We start from the raw sequence: 13,990 nt of genomic DNA on the forward strand, positions 1-13,990 counted from the left end.
TTCAGTCTAGGCTCAGCCAGGAATGCTGTGTGTCTTGGGTGGGGCTGACCATCCACCCAGGGGGTTCAAAAAGCTGGCAACTAGGGAAACCTTTGGGAAGAAGTAAGCACCATCTTCTAGAAGGACTCTGTCCCGAGTCTTTCTTGCTGCAGATTATAGACCTTAAGCATAATCTGAGGGTATGGCTGCCTACCCAAATGGACTTATTAGAAATACTGGAAAAGCCCTATTTTCTGTATCAACACTGTCCAACAGAAATATAATGAGAACCATATGTATAATTTAAAATGTACAAATAATCACATTAAAAAGGAAAAAGAATCAGATGAAATTAATTTTTTAAATATATTTTAAATTTATCTCAAATATTCTAATTTAAACAAATCATTAACAAGTCATTAATGAAATATTTTACATCCTTTTTGTCATACCACATCTTTGAAATCCTGTGTTTACTTATACCTAAGGCATCTCATAATTGGGACCAGTTACTTCTCAAATGCTCTGTAGCCCCCTGTGACTGGGGACCACCATATTGGACAGCACAAATCTGAAGGATCTTTCTCCTCCAAGGTTCTGCCACTGGGGTTAGGGAAGTGGACTAAGGGATTGTTCCCTGTTCTAACTCAAATTTCCTTTTACATGTTTGTATTTTAACTGTTACATACCAGTATGTGTGTGTGGATGGAGGAGGGTCAGGGACTGACCCCACTGATATTTCGTTTTGTATGTTTATTGTCCCTCATAAACAAATATACAAAAACAAAATAACAGTGGGGGTGGGGTCAATCCCTGAACCCCTCTACTGGTATGTGATGATTAATCATTTATCAACCTTTAGCAACAATGATTGAATTTCTAAACCTCCTTCCAATGTGGCTGGGGTAGATAGAACAAAGAGTTAGCACTGCTGGTGGGGTTTTGGACACTGAAGGCAGTTAGAAGGCAGCTGAAGGGACACATCCCCTGGAAGATCCTGAGCTACGGGGAGAACAAAGAATGCTGCTGAGGAGGTAACTCGTATCAAATAAATGCACTGGCCACCTCCCTGCTGCAAGAAGAGGAGAGTAGACTGGGAATGGCTGGCTGGATTTGCTAGCCTGGATACATGGCTTAGACTGAAACTCTAATCTCTTCAAACCTCTCTTTTCTTACCTGTAATGTAGGAATAATAGGCTCTTTCTTGCTTTCCTCCAAAGAGTATTGTGGGGATCAAATTATGTGATTAACAGTGTATGAACACTCAAGTCCTCAGCTCCTATAAACTGTGAGCCACCTCCAAGTCTTCCAGAAGCACCACTGTGGACTTCATTTAAGGGCTCAGCCTAAGTCAGGGTGGCTGTGGGGTAGGAGGTGCCCCAGAGAGACACAAGTCAGATGGAAAATTATTAGAGATAGACTGGCACTCCAGAGGAATGCTTGGCACAGGCAGCCCAGGGGTAGGCAATTGAGAGTGTGGTGTTAGCTTAGCAGGATGTAAGGATTTGAAGAGGCAGAGGAGGAGGGGGACAGTGTTTCTGTTGGGAGGAGGGTACAGACAGTAGGACCCAAAGTAGAAGCAAAAAGCCATGTCCCCACAGGGATCTTAAGAAACCAGAAGTCTCCTGAGTAGGACAGAAACAAGGAGCATAGAGAAGGAGCGGTGCAGGGTCTCTTCCTTTCGTTCCTTTCCGGAGGAATTAGCAATCATGTGCAGACCAAGCCTCTGATGCCTCTTTTGTCTTGCCCGAAAATGGGTCACCCACTAACAGATGAGACCAGTCCACTTAAAGCCAATATGAAACATGACCACTGCCATGTGCAAAGGCTCTGATAATCACCAGGACAACTCTGAGTTCTGAACCCAGACCATCTCTCTGCTGCTAACGGTTGTCCCAGGGAGAAAGCTGGACAAAGGCCCTGAAAAAAACACAATTGCCAGACATTTACAAAAGTTTCAGGGGCTTCTGGCTTTCAAATGAGTTCTTGTTTTAATATCAGGATATTTTCTCTTAGGAATCCACACAGTTTTACACATCCACATAATTCAGACTCCACCTGCATGCAATGTAGGTGCCCCTTCTTTTTCTTAGCAAGTACACACAGACATCCCTCAACATACACCCAGCATGCACACTTAAAACTGCACAAGTGTTGGCAAGAGGGAGGATCAAACTGCTGTAGCTGGAGAGCAGTGCATGAATGAAGACGGGAGGCCAGGGTGCTGCTCGAGTCTGCTCCTCAGACACCTAGAGCCGTAGCTGTAGAAATGACACTATGGCATTTCTTCTCTCTTCTTTCCTCTCCTGTCAATTCTCCATCAGTTCTAATATCCTTCGAGCCTTGGGGTCTTTGCTTGTCTGTCCCTTTTCTCTCCATCATTGGTATACTTTTTTCCAAGGTTCAGTTGGGTTTAGGAATGTAGACTTTGGAAAAGGCCAAATTACCTTTGCAAATTGTTTTCTCCAATGTGGTTATGAGTAATGGACTTCAAAAAATTCCATCTATTGTAGGATCCCTCTGCCCCAGGAGCCCTGTGCATTTACCAGACTATCTCTAGTCCCTTTGAACTACTCCTGCCCCAACAAAAGGAACTGCTCTATCTGGATTTGAAAAATGTGCTACTTTCTAGTGTACTTTTATTGGGCAGAAAACTCAAACTCTTCATTGATATTTCTTCTTTTTCTGTGTGTCTCTCATGCCTAGTATAGAACTAGGCCCACCTCAGTAAGTATAGAATAGATTGATGGATGGATAAACACAAAATTGTTAGTTTACAAAAGAAGTCCATTTGCTAGTCAAATCTTGACCTCAAGGGTCTGATAATGAAGCCCTGGTTTTTTCCACATGTCTGACACCAGGTGGAAAATGGCAAACTTTATTTGAGTCAGATTCCTAGTCCCAGCCCTGACTCCCACTGCCATAGCAATAGGTAGGCTGAACCAGAAGCACCACTATGTTAATTGAAATGCACCATCAAAGGCGACCAGATGCAAGAATGGCCCCAGTGGTGCTGGAAAGATAAAAACAATGGAACACTGATGAATTCAGGAGCAGAACACTGTACCATTACCTATTGATCTCTAACTTTCCTGGCAGCTGGGGCTCAGCCTTGCCCAGTGGTGTCCTCCAAGAGCAGTGACTTGTTGGGTTCCTGGAGCTTCTCCAATCTTGGAGCTAAATATCACCTTCAAAATTTAGAGACTGATCAGTTTACATCAAAGTTGGAGGTTAGACCTCAGAGATACTGTGCATGTGACATTATGACTTCAAACTTCAGGAAAGGAAACTAGCATGAACTATGTGCTATCTTTATGCCACATATTGTGCCAGGTATTCTCAAATACGTAACTTTGCTTTATAGATTATACAACAACCTATGCCTAGGGATTATGTTGGACAGAACTGAGGCTTCCTGAAATAAGATGCTCACCAAGTGTCAGACAGATGGCCATCCAGCATCCAAATGTCCAAAATGGACATTCTTACTCTGCACCAGGAGATAGACTTTGGATGGTGAAGAGTGGAGTGGACAAATTGATAATAGAATGGAGTGGAGAGCACAGGCTGGATCAGAATGCATTTCCCATTTCCTCTTCCCCAAAAGGGAGGTAAGCTCCTGCCACACAGAATGGGGACAGCCCAGCAGGCAGACCCTCTCCAGAGGATTTGCCTTTATAAAGAGAGGCAAGTGTTTGAAGAGAAGTATGGCAGTTGTAGGATGGCAGGTGCACAGCAGAGAGTGAGAAGACAGCAAGAGGCTGGGGTGGGGGGTCCTGAGGGTTTGGGGAGCTACTGTGTTTTGATCTGTTCACAAAGGTGTTTGTTCTTGATTATTTCCTTCCCCTGCCAGGCTTCGCTTCCTTCTGCCCTTTCTGTTGGACTTCTCTTTCTTGCTTGCTTTTCAGGACCCTGAGTTGCTAGGCAACTCCAATCTGGAGCTGAGATTGTCACTGTGGCAAGCAGCTTCCATGCAGGGACAGGGAGTGCGAAGGAGCCGGTGATTACAGGTGTCTGTGCAGAAAGGAAGACAACCTCAGCAATCTCCGCTCAACCCCTCATCGCCTTCCAGAGACAGAGGCAAGGAGAGGTCTGGCCAAGGGAAGCAGACCTCTGCTTAGGCCTTGGCCAGTCCCCATCCAGTTCTGTGTGATCCTCCTGCCAGTGGGACCTCTTTCGGCGCTGGCCCCCTGAATCCTCCTGGCTTTCTTGGCCTCCCACTTCCCTGACTCAGGGCCTCAACCCCATTAAGGGCATCTCACATAACCTCTGCAGCCTACCTGGTGGGGGAAGAGGGTGCAGGGCTCCTCAGTACCTAGAGCCTGAAGAGCTGAGTGCCACACCGGGCATGATTCCCTTGTGTGCAGGCAGCTCAAGCAAAAAGATGTCTGGTCAGGGTTGTCCTGAGCTTGTCCCTGGGCCCAGATGGGCAGTGGCAGTGCCACACTGAGTGGAGGTGAGACTCAGAGGACAGCCTCTGGGGCATTTTAGGCTTCAGTCTGCAACTGTAACCTTTTACTGAGTCCGCACCTCGTGCCAGCTACCATCTGTGCTCCGTGCGGGGGATTCCACAAACAAGAAAACATTCAGTCTCTGACCTCATAGAGCTAAGAGGAGGACACAGTCAGAAAATAATAGATAATTAGACAAATGATGGGACCTCGGATGGTGTTTTTGATAGTTCCCTTCAGGAGGAAACTGCTGCTCAGAGTTGGAGAACGCTTGGTTCCCTTTCAGCAGTTTGTGCCCTTGTACTAGGTCCAAGGCCCTGGAGCACCTAAGTGGGGGGTTGGCCTCTGAGGACTCTCATGGTTGTAGCATGAGGACTGAGGGGTGGGAGGTGGGGGCAAAGGGGCGGGCTGTTGGCCCTGCTCAGATTACACTATCCTCCTGATTGAAAGTTATTGCTGTCAGTCCACCAGAGCTCTGGAAAGTGCATGTTCAATAACTGCCCAATCAGAGCTGAATGATGAGTTGAGGCAGGCATGTGGTCTTAGTTTGGCCAAGCAGAGTCCAGTTCTGCCCTTTGGTAAGGAGGAGCTCTTCGGCTGGAGGTGACACTGCTGACCTATTAGACTGAAGCTGCCCTGGGAGGTGTTTGCTATCTTTGGGGAGAGTGCAGCCATGACAGAGGAAATCAGAGCCAGGCAGACAAGAGAGCAGCTGGGCCTGAAGCCAAAGCACTTTTGACCTTTGGGTTTCATAAGCCAATACCTTGCTTTAAACATTTATGTATTTACTTAAGCCGGCTTATATGAGTTTTTATTTTTGGGCCCAGTAGGGTTTCTCTATCCGTGCACCTTTATCACTTTTCCCCTCCAATGGATCCCAAGTATATAGAACTGGACTCCAGAGTAAGGAGTTAGAGCTTAGACTAAGCTTTCCTTACTCAAAACTCCTGGGTTTGGGCTTGGGGATATCCTTTGCCTTCTCTTTCTGTCAAAATATACCTAGTCTGTATTCTTTCTCTGCAGGACCCTATCCTTTGCCAATGGCCATTTGATTCTGTTATATTAGGATATGGATGGATAAAAATCACTCTAGTTATCAGTGATCCTGTGTGGCATTTTTACATCTGGACTACAGTCCTTTATGTCCCAAATCTATGGAACTGGATAGCTACTGGTAGAAGTTTGGGCACTGAGACAGCCTGCTGAAGAGAGGATTCTATAGTCCTCTTCTAGTCACTCTGACATTCCTTGGCTGGGTGTTCAGTTACTCTGCCTGTGTCCATGGCTGAGGGCCAACTCTTCTGGCTCACAGTGAAATGCCTGGGCCTCTACCACTGTGAAGAGGGCATGTCTTTCTCATAGAAGGGAAGGCAAGGTTCTAAAGGGAAAGCTTTTTGAAATAGGCATCCGATAAGCCTCTGTTCTCCAGTGGCCTTGACTAATCAGTGACCTTGCTGGGCTTTTCTCTCATCATATGTGGAGTGAAGGTATTTTATGAGCTTATACCCATGTCCTGCTTTAGTGCTGATGTTTCATATGGGGTGTCTGTGACTCTGAGTAACCTGTGGGCCTCTGTGTAAGGGTGAAGTGTCCTCATGGAACATGAGGCATGCTCATAATCCATTCAGAATTTTCTCACTCCCTTTGGCTGGTTTTTGCTTTGTAACTTATGCTCATTCCATACAGGTCAGTGGATAGGAAGCACAAGAAGTTGAGCCCCAACAGTTAGGACATCTGGGTTCCAGCCCCAACATGGCCATTGTCCAGATAGTCATTACCTTGAAAGATGCTCTACTATTCTGATGTCTGTTTTCTCTTTTGTAAAATAGCAGTAACACCACTTTGCTTTGCTCACAGATTTGGTTGGGACTTTGATAGCACACTAAATGAAAATGCAACGAGGAGATGGAGACTGCAGAAAAATGTCAAGGGCATTTTCTGCTTTGGGCTTGAAGGAGGCCGAGGAGTAACTTCCTTCCATCTTCCCACATGCAGGTTCACCTGACATCAGCCACATGTACTGTTCTGCCAAGCTTTGACTCTGACGGGATTACAGTCCTGTGACTGAAGTGCACCACTGGGGAAGTTGGTGCATGTCTGCCTTTGGCACCCTGAATCTGTCTCCATAAAAGTTTGGTGATGAGATTGCCAAGGCAACCAGTGACTAGAAAGTCCTAAAGATTACAGTGGAACTGACCATTCAGAACAGGCAGGCCCAGATTGAGGTGGTACCTTCTGCCTCTCCTCTGATCATCAAAATCCCCAAAGAACCAGCCAGACACAGAAAGAAGTAGAAAAAACATTAAGCAGAGTGGAAATATCCCTTTTGATGACATTGTCAACATTGCCCAACAGATGCAGCACGGAGCTTTAAAAAGAACTCTCTGGAACCATTAAAGAGCTCCTAGGGACTGCAGTGCTTGTGTGCTGCACTGTCGATGGCTACCAACTTCATGGCCTCACAGGTGACATCAACAGTGATGCAGTGGAATGCCCAGCTAGTTAAGAACTACAAAGAAAAATATTTCAGTGAAAGATCACTTGACAACCCGAAAAAAAAAATACCGCGATAAAGTGTCTAATTTTGAAAATGCACTTAGGAAAATAGTGTTAGTCTTCTGCCACACAAAAGCAGATGGTGCAAGACTTTTTCTCTAACAAGGAGAAGCAAGATGGGGACTCAGAGAGGAGAGGATATCAGCTTAGCCGCATACGGCAAGTCCCAGGACCGAGGTGCCGTCTGCTGGCAGAGCAGGAGGCCTTCCTCCTAGAGCCCTGTTGGCTTGCTCTCCCCCTCATTTCCAGGTTAGAGATTTGAGTCAGACATGAGGCAAATGCTTAGGCAAGGAAAAATGTTTCACCAGCTTGCTCCAGAGGGAAAGAAAGTCCGTGATATGATATGAAGCCGAAAATAGAGTGCCTCAGGAAAGAACCTACCAACCGATGACTATCCTGTGGTGGAGGTGTGGGGACCTCCGCCAGGAAGATGGGGGTTTGAAATGAGAACGCAACATCACTGCCTTGTTGCCATACTGCTGAACGCAGATGCTCTGGGGCTGGGATTTGGAATCCGTGTCACAAGAAAAGGGTCTTGCTGGAAAGGCTCGTTTAGCGATGCTTTCCTGCTGGGGTCTGTGGAACATCCTGACACAGTCCAGGGCTTGAACAAGCGCCAAGGATTTATCCAGAAACAGCAAGCCTTGTACAAAAGATGATCCTGGATTTAGAACAGATGAAAGGTACTTTGAGGGAGTTCAAAGAACGGGCACATGCTCCCCCATGGCTGCTTGCTGGATATTTTGAGAGGCGACTGGGGCACACTTTACCTCCCTGCTTCTCCCAAGGGTCTTTCCCAGCACAGTTTCTCTCCATTAGAATATTCCAGAGCTTTCGAGCTTGAAAGTCTTAATATGGAAATTCCTGCAGTTATGGGAACAGGCCTCTCCCAGTTGGGACTTGCCAGAGCCATTATTCTGATGATATTAGTGGTGACAACAAATTGGCATTAATGGTGGAAATGGTGAAAGGTATGAGCTTATCTTATTCAGGTGATGGTAAGGATGGGACATGTGGGCTCAGGGTGAGGATGGGGAGATTGGCAATGGCAGGGAGATCAATTTTAGAAATTTGTTGAGAAATCTGGGGAACTAACCTTAACTTGGACTTTATTTTCTTGTTTGATTATTAGCAGAAGAAATAAAATCCACTTCTGGGAAAGGGGAAAAGGAAATAACCTTTTGCCTGTAGTCAATTCTATCAAACCAAATACCTGGTGTCAAGTCTATCAGACACCAGATCACTGGCTCTTGGATGGGTTATCTAGTGAGGTCAGAGAAATGCACCTCAAGATGCAAACTCAAGCTGAGACAAGCGGCCACAAAACCAATTAGTGACACCAAAACATGAGGTTAATACAAAAAGAAGCTGGTTGTCCTCATTTTCCTGATTTGAATTGTTTTTTGAGAGGAGGGATAAGAAAGTCATCAGACTCCTCTTCAGGATCTGAGACAATCACACCGCCTTTGAAGAGCATTCATGTAAGGCTGTGCTTGGAATAGGTCCTTCTACTTCCCTTTTTCCTCCCTGAGTCATGACATTCTTGCCTTTCTGAGTCATTGGATCTAAGTGGTGAAGTGACAGCATTAAGGCAGAGGAACTTTGAGGTCTAGTTGGCAATGCTGGTACCCCCAAAAGCAAGGGTTGGGGGTCTCTGAGACCTAGTAAAGCAGGCAAACAACACTAATGCCAGTTAATTCCAATTTTACTGCTTACCAAAATTAGTGAAATATATATGAAAAAAAGGTGAGCCAAATTTAATCAGTTCCCATCAAGTAAAGAGACAGTGCAATTGGTGCAATTGTGACTCATGAGAAACTTAATTCAGAGTCCCTAGATTTCCTTTATTTTAATTTTGCTTTCTTTCTGATTGGCCTCACTCACCAACTCTGCTTCATTTGTGCACAATTATCCCTCTCCAGTCTAGGGCCAAATTTCCATGAACACATCTACTCTGCACATTGGGGCAGAACAGAAACAATATTGTTGTTCCTGCTGCTGCTGCACTGTGAACGTGTGCTCCCTCCACCCACGGCAGATTTTCTTTTTTCTTATTTCAGATTAATATGAGGGCACTAACCATTAGGTAATAATTTTTGAGTTTGTTAGATAAGGTCCCTGTTGTAGTTGTGCCCCTCAGCCCAAGGTGTGCCATATACCTTTATTTTGTACCCATTAGGATTTTGTTTTTAACAAAAGAGCCTGGAAAGGAAAATGCCTAACCCACAAGGGGATCTGAAATGGTGGATTAGCATAAAGAAGCCCCTTTGTTCTTTGAAACACACCATAGGTGCCAAGGGCTAGGGTTGTGGTAATAGAGGCTTATTAAGGCCTTTGTTCTTTGGGGCTGTAGTTCTGCTGTTTGCATCCCTATTTACTAAGAGTAAGGAGAAACAGTCTTCTGCTAACATGTTGGTTACCAAAGAGTGGTCATGGCTTCTTTCTGAGTAAAGGGCAAGTCCTGAGCATTCAGTTTCTTCACGGAGCTCTCGTTTTATTAACTCTTCTTTTTCTGAGTAAAATTTTTCTGCATGCTCAGTAGCTGGAGGTATAATTGAAAGGAATTAAGCAGAAGGAAATATAAAGTTCAGAGTATGTATAAAAAGGATTTGCTTTGCTGTTTCTCTTAGGTCAAGAAGTTATTAAGAAGACTCCTTAGCAAGCACAAGTTTGGACTAAGGAATAAAGTGAGGTTAGAATTCTCATTCATTCATTCATATATATAATAAATATACATGAATTAGTTTTTATAAAGCCAAAGGATTGAGGACTGAAAATGGTCCAGAGAGGAGTCTATGAAGCAGAAAAGTAAAAAAGAAAAAAAAAATTGATAAACTCCAATTATCAATTACCATATAAAAAATGATCCCCCAACATGATGATTTAAAATACAGAAATTATTTTGTTGTTACCATCTGTCAAAGTTTAGGGGAGCAAATAGGCTCAGCTAGGTAGATTTTATTCAGGGTCTATCATGTGTTTGCAGATAGTAGATGACATTGTTGTCTACTATAGAAGGCTTCCTAACTTCTATATTGGTGTTTGTTGCTGGCAGTTGAGTGGAACTTCAACTGGGGCTCTTAGCCAGAACATCTATGTATGGACCCTCCATGTGGCCATGGCAATTGGGTTCCTAGAATGAGGATTCCAAGAGAACAGGATGGAAGTGCTATCTTATATCATGTTCTGGCCTCAGAATTCACATAGTATCACTTTTGCCATAGGCACAGGTCCACTCAGATCCAAGGTCAGGGACCACAGCCCTACCTCTTCATAAGAGGAGTGGCCACTTCAGTGGTAAGAAGAGTATGGGGGAATGGATGAACTTGTTGTAACTGTCTTGGAAAATACAGCCTGCCACGGGTAAGGTAGATCCAGGTATTAGTGGGAGGAATTAATACTTTCAAACCTAGGATAATTAGACAGTAATACAAAGAAGCATCTGATCAAATGGGTGATTGTATGACATGGGTAATAATGGCTAAGAGAGTGTGAAGGGTGCGTAGCTCAGTGAGGTCTGGGGTAGTCAGAGCTGACTTGGTGGAGGAAGCAGGACCTTGAGCTGACTTTGAAGCCTGGGTAGGGTCCATTCCATTATGTTTGATTAATATTTATTTATTCTCGCTCCCAAAGAAAAGAAGTAATATTTATATACCAATATAATCATTGTTAATTCCTTCATAAAGAGACAGCTATTTATCATTTTCATGTATGTCTTTCACTAGGAATATATTGGAAATTACAAATTTGGAATCGTACATAACATTTTTACCTATAATATTTTCCTTAACTATTAAATACTCTTCTAAAATATAATCTTAAATGGCTGCATAGCATTCTATCATGTAAATACACTATTTTTACCTTTGAGCATCTTACTGCTGGAAATTTAAGCTGTTCCATTTTTTTTCTACTGCAAAAAAGGTGTTGAAGATCTTTATGCAGAAATCTTGGTGATTATCCATGATTATTCTCTTAGGATTAAATCCTAAGGGTAGAATTGTTGGTCAAAAGTTATGCACATTTTAAAACCCTTTTATGCATCTCATCATATGCATATGCGTGGCTTCTAGGATAGGTTGTGCTCCCATCTCACCAGGCTAAGCTCCCATTTATTTGTAGTTTGCCAATGCTGATTGTTCCTGGCCACAGGGAAAGGTTTTCAATTCAAGACACCAAAGTGAGACTTCGGGGTTTATTCTGATTTTATCTAATTGTAGAAAGGGAAATGTAGTATTTTCCCCTATTGTTTATTCTTTTCCTTTATTGTCTCAGTTTCTTTTTTCTCCAATTTGCTAGTTTAAGTTCATTGCCTGTTTTTTTCTATTTTTTTTTTCTCCTATTGATTAGTAACAGACCTTTATAAATTATTCATTGTTTGTTTAGCATGTATGGTACAAACATTTTCCCCCTTGATTTGGTCTTTTGTTTTCCAGCTATGTTTATGGTATGTTTTCAAATGTAGGGAACTTTTGTGTTTTTTAGCATTTGTGTGGTCAAATCTAGTAATCTTTTTTGGTTATCTATTTTTCTTTTGCTCTTATTCTTAAAGGGCCTTAGCCATAAGAATAATAGGCAATTTTTACCTTGTTTTTTCTTTGTATTTACACACACAGTCATGTGCACATAGATATATAAGATGTATATAAACCATTTAATTCTCAAATCAACCTGGATTATATCTCAAAATGTGCTCTGAGTAGGGGGTCTCCCTATGTTGTTTCCATATATAGGGAGAACATTGTTTACAGGATTTAGGTGGGTAGGGGGAGAGGTCAACATTCTGCAAATGACCTGCACATATAGTCAGTGTGTGGAGGGCAGAGGGGTCCCTGTGGCAGTGGGGTGGTGTGTGTGGAGCACCTTCATGTAATGCTAAAGAGCTCAGGTTGCCAAGCAAAGGGGATGCCTCATAGGCACTGAGGACCATCTTAGGTCTGAGAGTAGGGAAATGGTTCTCCTTTTCTTTGATACCCCTTGAGGGCTTACTACAAGTCAAGTACTCTGGTAAATATACATAATATTTCATTTTATTCTCACCACTGCCTATGAGGCAGGTGCTATTATTATCCTCATTGCATAGATAAGATGATTGAGGCTTAGTAAGTGGTAGAGTGGGCCTAAGTTTAAATCTCTGTGTCCAAAGTTCTGCGTTTTACCACTATGTGTATTCATTTCTCAGTATGATTAAACAAGAGTTTCAGAAAGTTAATCCGGGAACACCATGCAGATTAGAAGGAGGAGGGGATGTATTGGGGTCAGAGAGTTTCTTAAGTACCGAAAGACATAGTGATGAGGCCCTGTACTAGGGCAACGGGTGAGGAATGAAGGAGGAGGAGGATGAGGGGAGGAGAGGTGAGGTGCCAGCAATGGCAGGGAACATGAAAGGAGTTTGATCAGCTCTGTGCTCCTTCATTTTTGTCTGTCACTATGAATATTTGATGTTCCTTTTAGGCCTTACCCATGGTCTTCATCCTCTCATCTCAGCAACTAATCTTGGAAAAACAGAATTTTCTTAGAGCCAGACATCCTTACGTAGAAATTGAGAACAGTACCATTTCCCCACCATCCTTCCAGAGCCTTGAAGGAAACCAGAGTGATTAACAGATTTTTTTTTTCCTAGGGACGGAGCTGTATCTTCTCACATCAATAGCACTAATGAAGCATATAGTAGGTGCACATGTGTTGCACCCTGGCCTGTGAGAGACCCAAAGACACATCAAAACACAGCCCTGCCCTCATAGAGATGAAAGTTGGGCAAAGAAGTAACCTGCATGTGCATAAATATCATACAAAATAGAATGTGCCAACTCCCCTCGAAGAGGCAGAGCTAATGGTTATGGGAGGTCAGAGAAGAGAGAATTATTCCTGTTGGGAGGGCCAGGAGCAGGTAGAATCATGAACTAATAACTAGTTTCTAAGTCAGGATCATGCTGGGCTTGCTACAAGGAACAGATAAGAATCCTGTGTAATGAGAACTTTTCATTCTTTGTTTGTAAGCCCTGGAACCTGCTCTCCTGTAGGCATGGGCAACGCCCTTGGCATTTGTTCCTCCTTTCCCCTGCCCCTGAGGTGGTTCAATCTTCAATCACAATTGCATCGTGCTGTAATTACAGTAATAGAGAAAGCTCAGTTGTTTTCTTTCTTTATGCATCTAAGATGTTCTAAAAACGAGGACAAAAGCAGACGAATAAGAAATAAACTGCAGCTCAGTGCACAGAACGTGCATCTTTATCAAAAGAATTACAGACTGGATGCTGCTTTTATTCTCCACCCAGGCACCAAGTGTAGTCCTAACTCTATTTCACAGTCTTCCCTAATAATTCAAGCTGCATAGATTGTCCGCAGTTCTTAGGTTTATAGCCCCAATTTGGTCTTGTGGTTCTTGGTAGCTGAGCAATTGTAGTAGGCTTAGGTCTGTGAGAGCATCCTAGAAAATGTCTTTGAGACTCTTTGCCCTAACCAGACAGGCCCATGAAGAGGAATTGCAGGACCTGGCTGCTTAAAAGCCCCTGGGTTTGACTCCCAGCCCTGTGAGTCCCTACCTGTCAATTCTAAGCTGTTTGACCTTGAAGAAGTTACCAAATTTCTCTAAGTGCCAGTTCATTAATCTGTGAAAAGGGGATGAAAAATAGCACTCACTTACCAGGGATGTTATGAGGATTACACAAGGTTGTGGAGTAAGCATTTGATATATGAGTAGGATTAATACAGAATGAGGACAAGGAACAGATCAGCATCCTGTGTAATGAGACAAGTTCATAGGTCTTGGTTGGATGCAGCCAGTGTATGTCATTGAGCTTTAACAGTGCAGGGCCATTTCCCGTTGGGTTGGAAGTCATCATTCCATTATTGCTTCATGAGAGTGCTTGGAATGGGTCTTTCCTGTCTTGTTACCGGGTGAGTAGATCCTGATAAATATGTTCTTTGCATTACCATTTGAAACCTTTTCTAAGAATGTGATGAGTGCCTGAGGTTTGGGAATTTTAAATCTGAAACCCTGC

This window comes from Nycticebus coucang, chromosome 19 (genome assembly GCF_027406575.1).
Source record: "Nycticebus coucang isolate mNycCou1 chromosome 19, mNycCou1.pri, whole genome shotgun sequence".
NCBI lineage: Eukaryota > Metazoa > Chordata > Mammalia > Primates > Lorisidae > Nycticebus > Nycticebus coucang.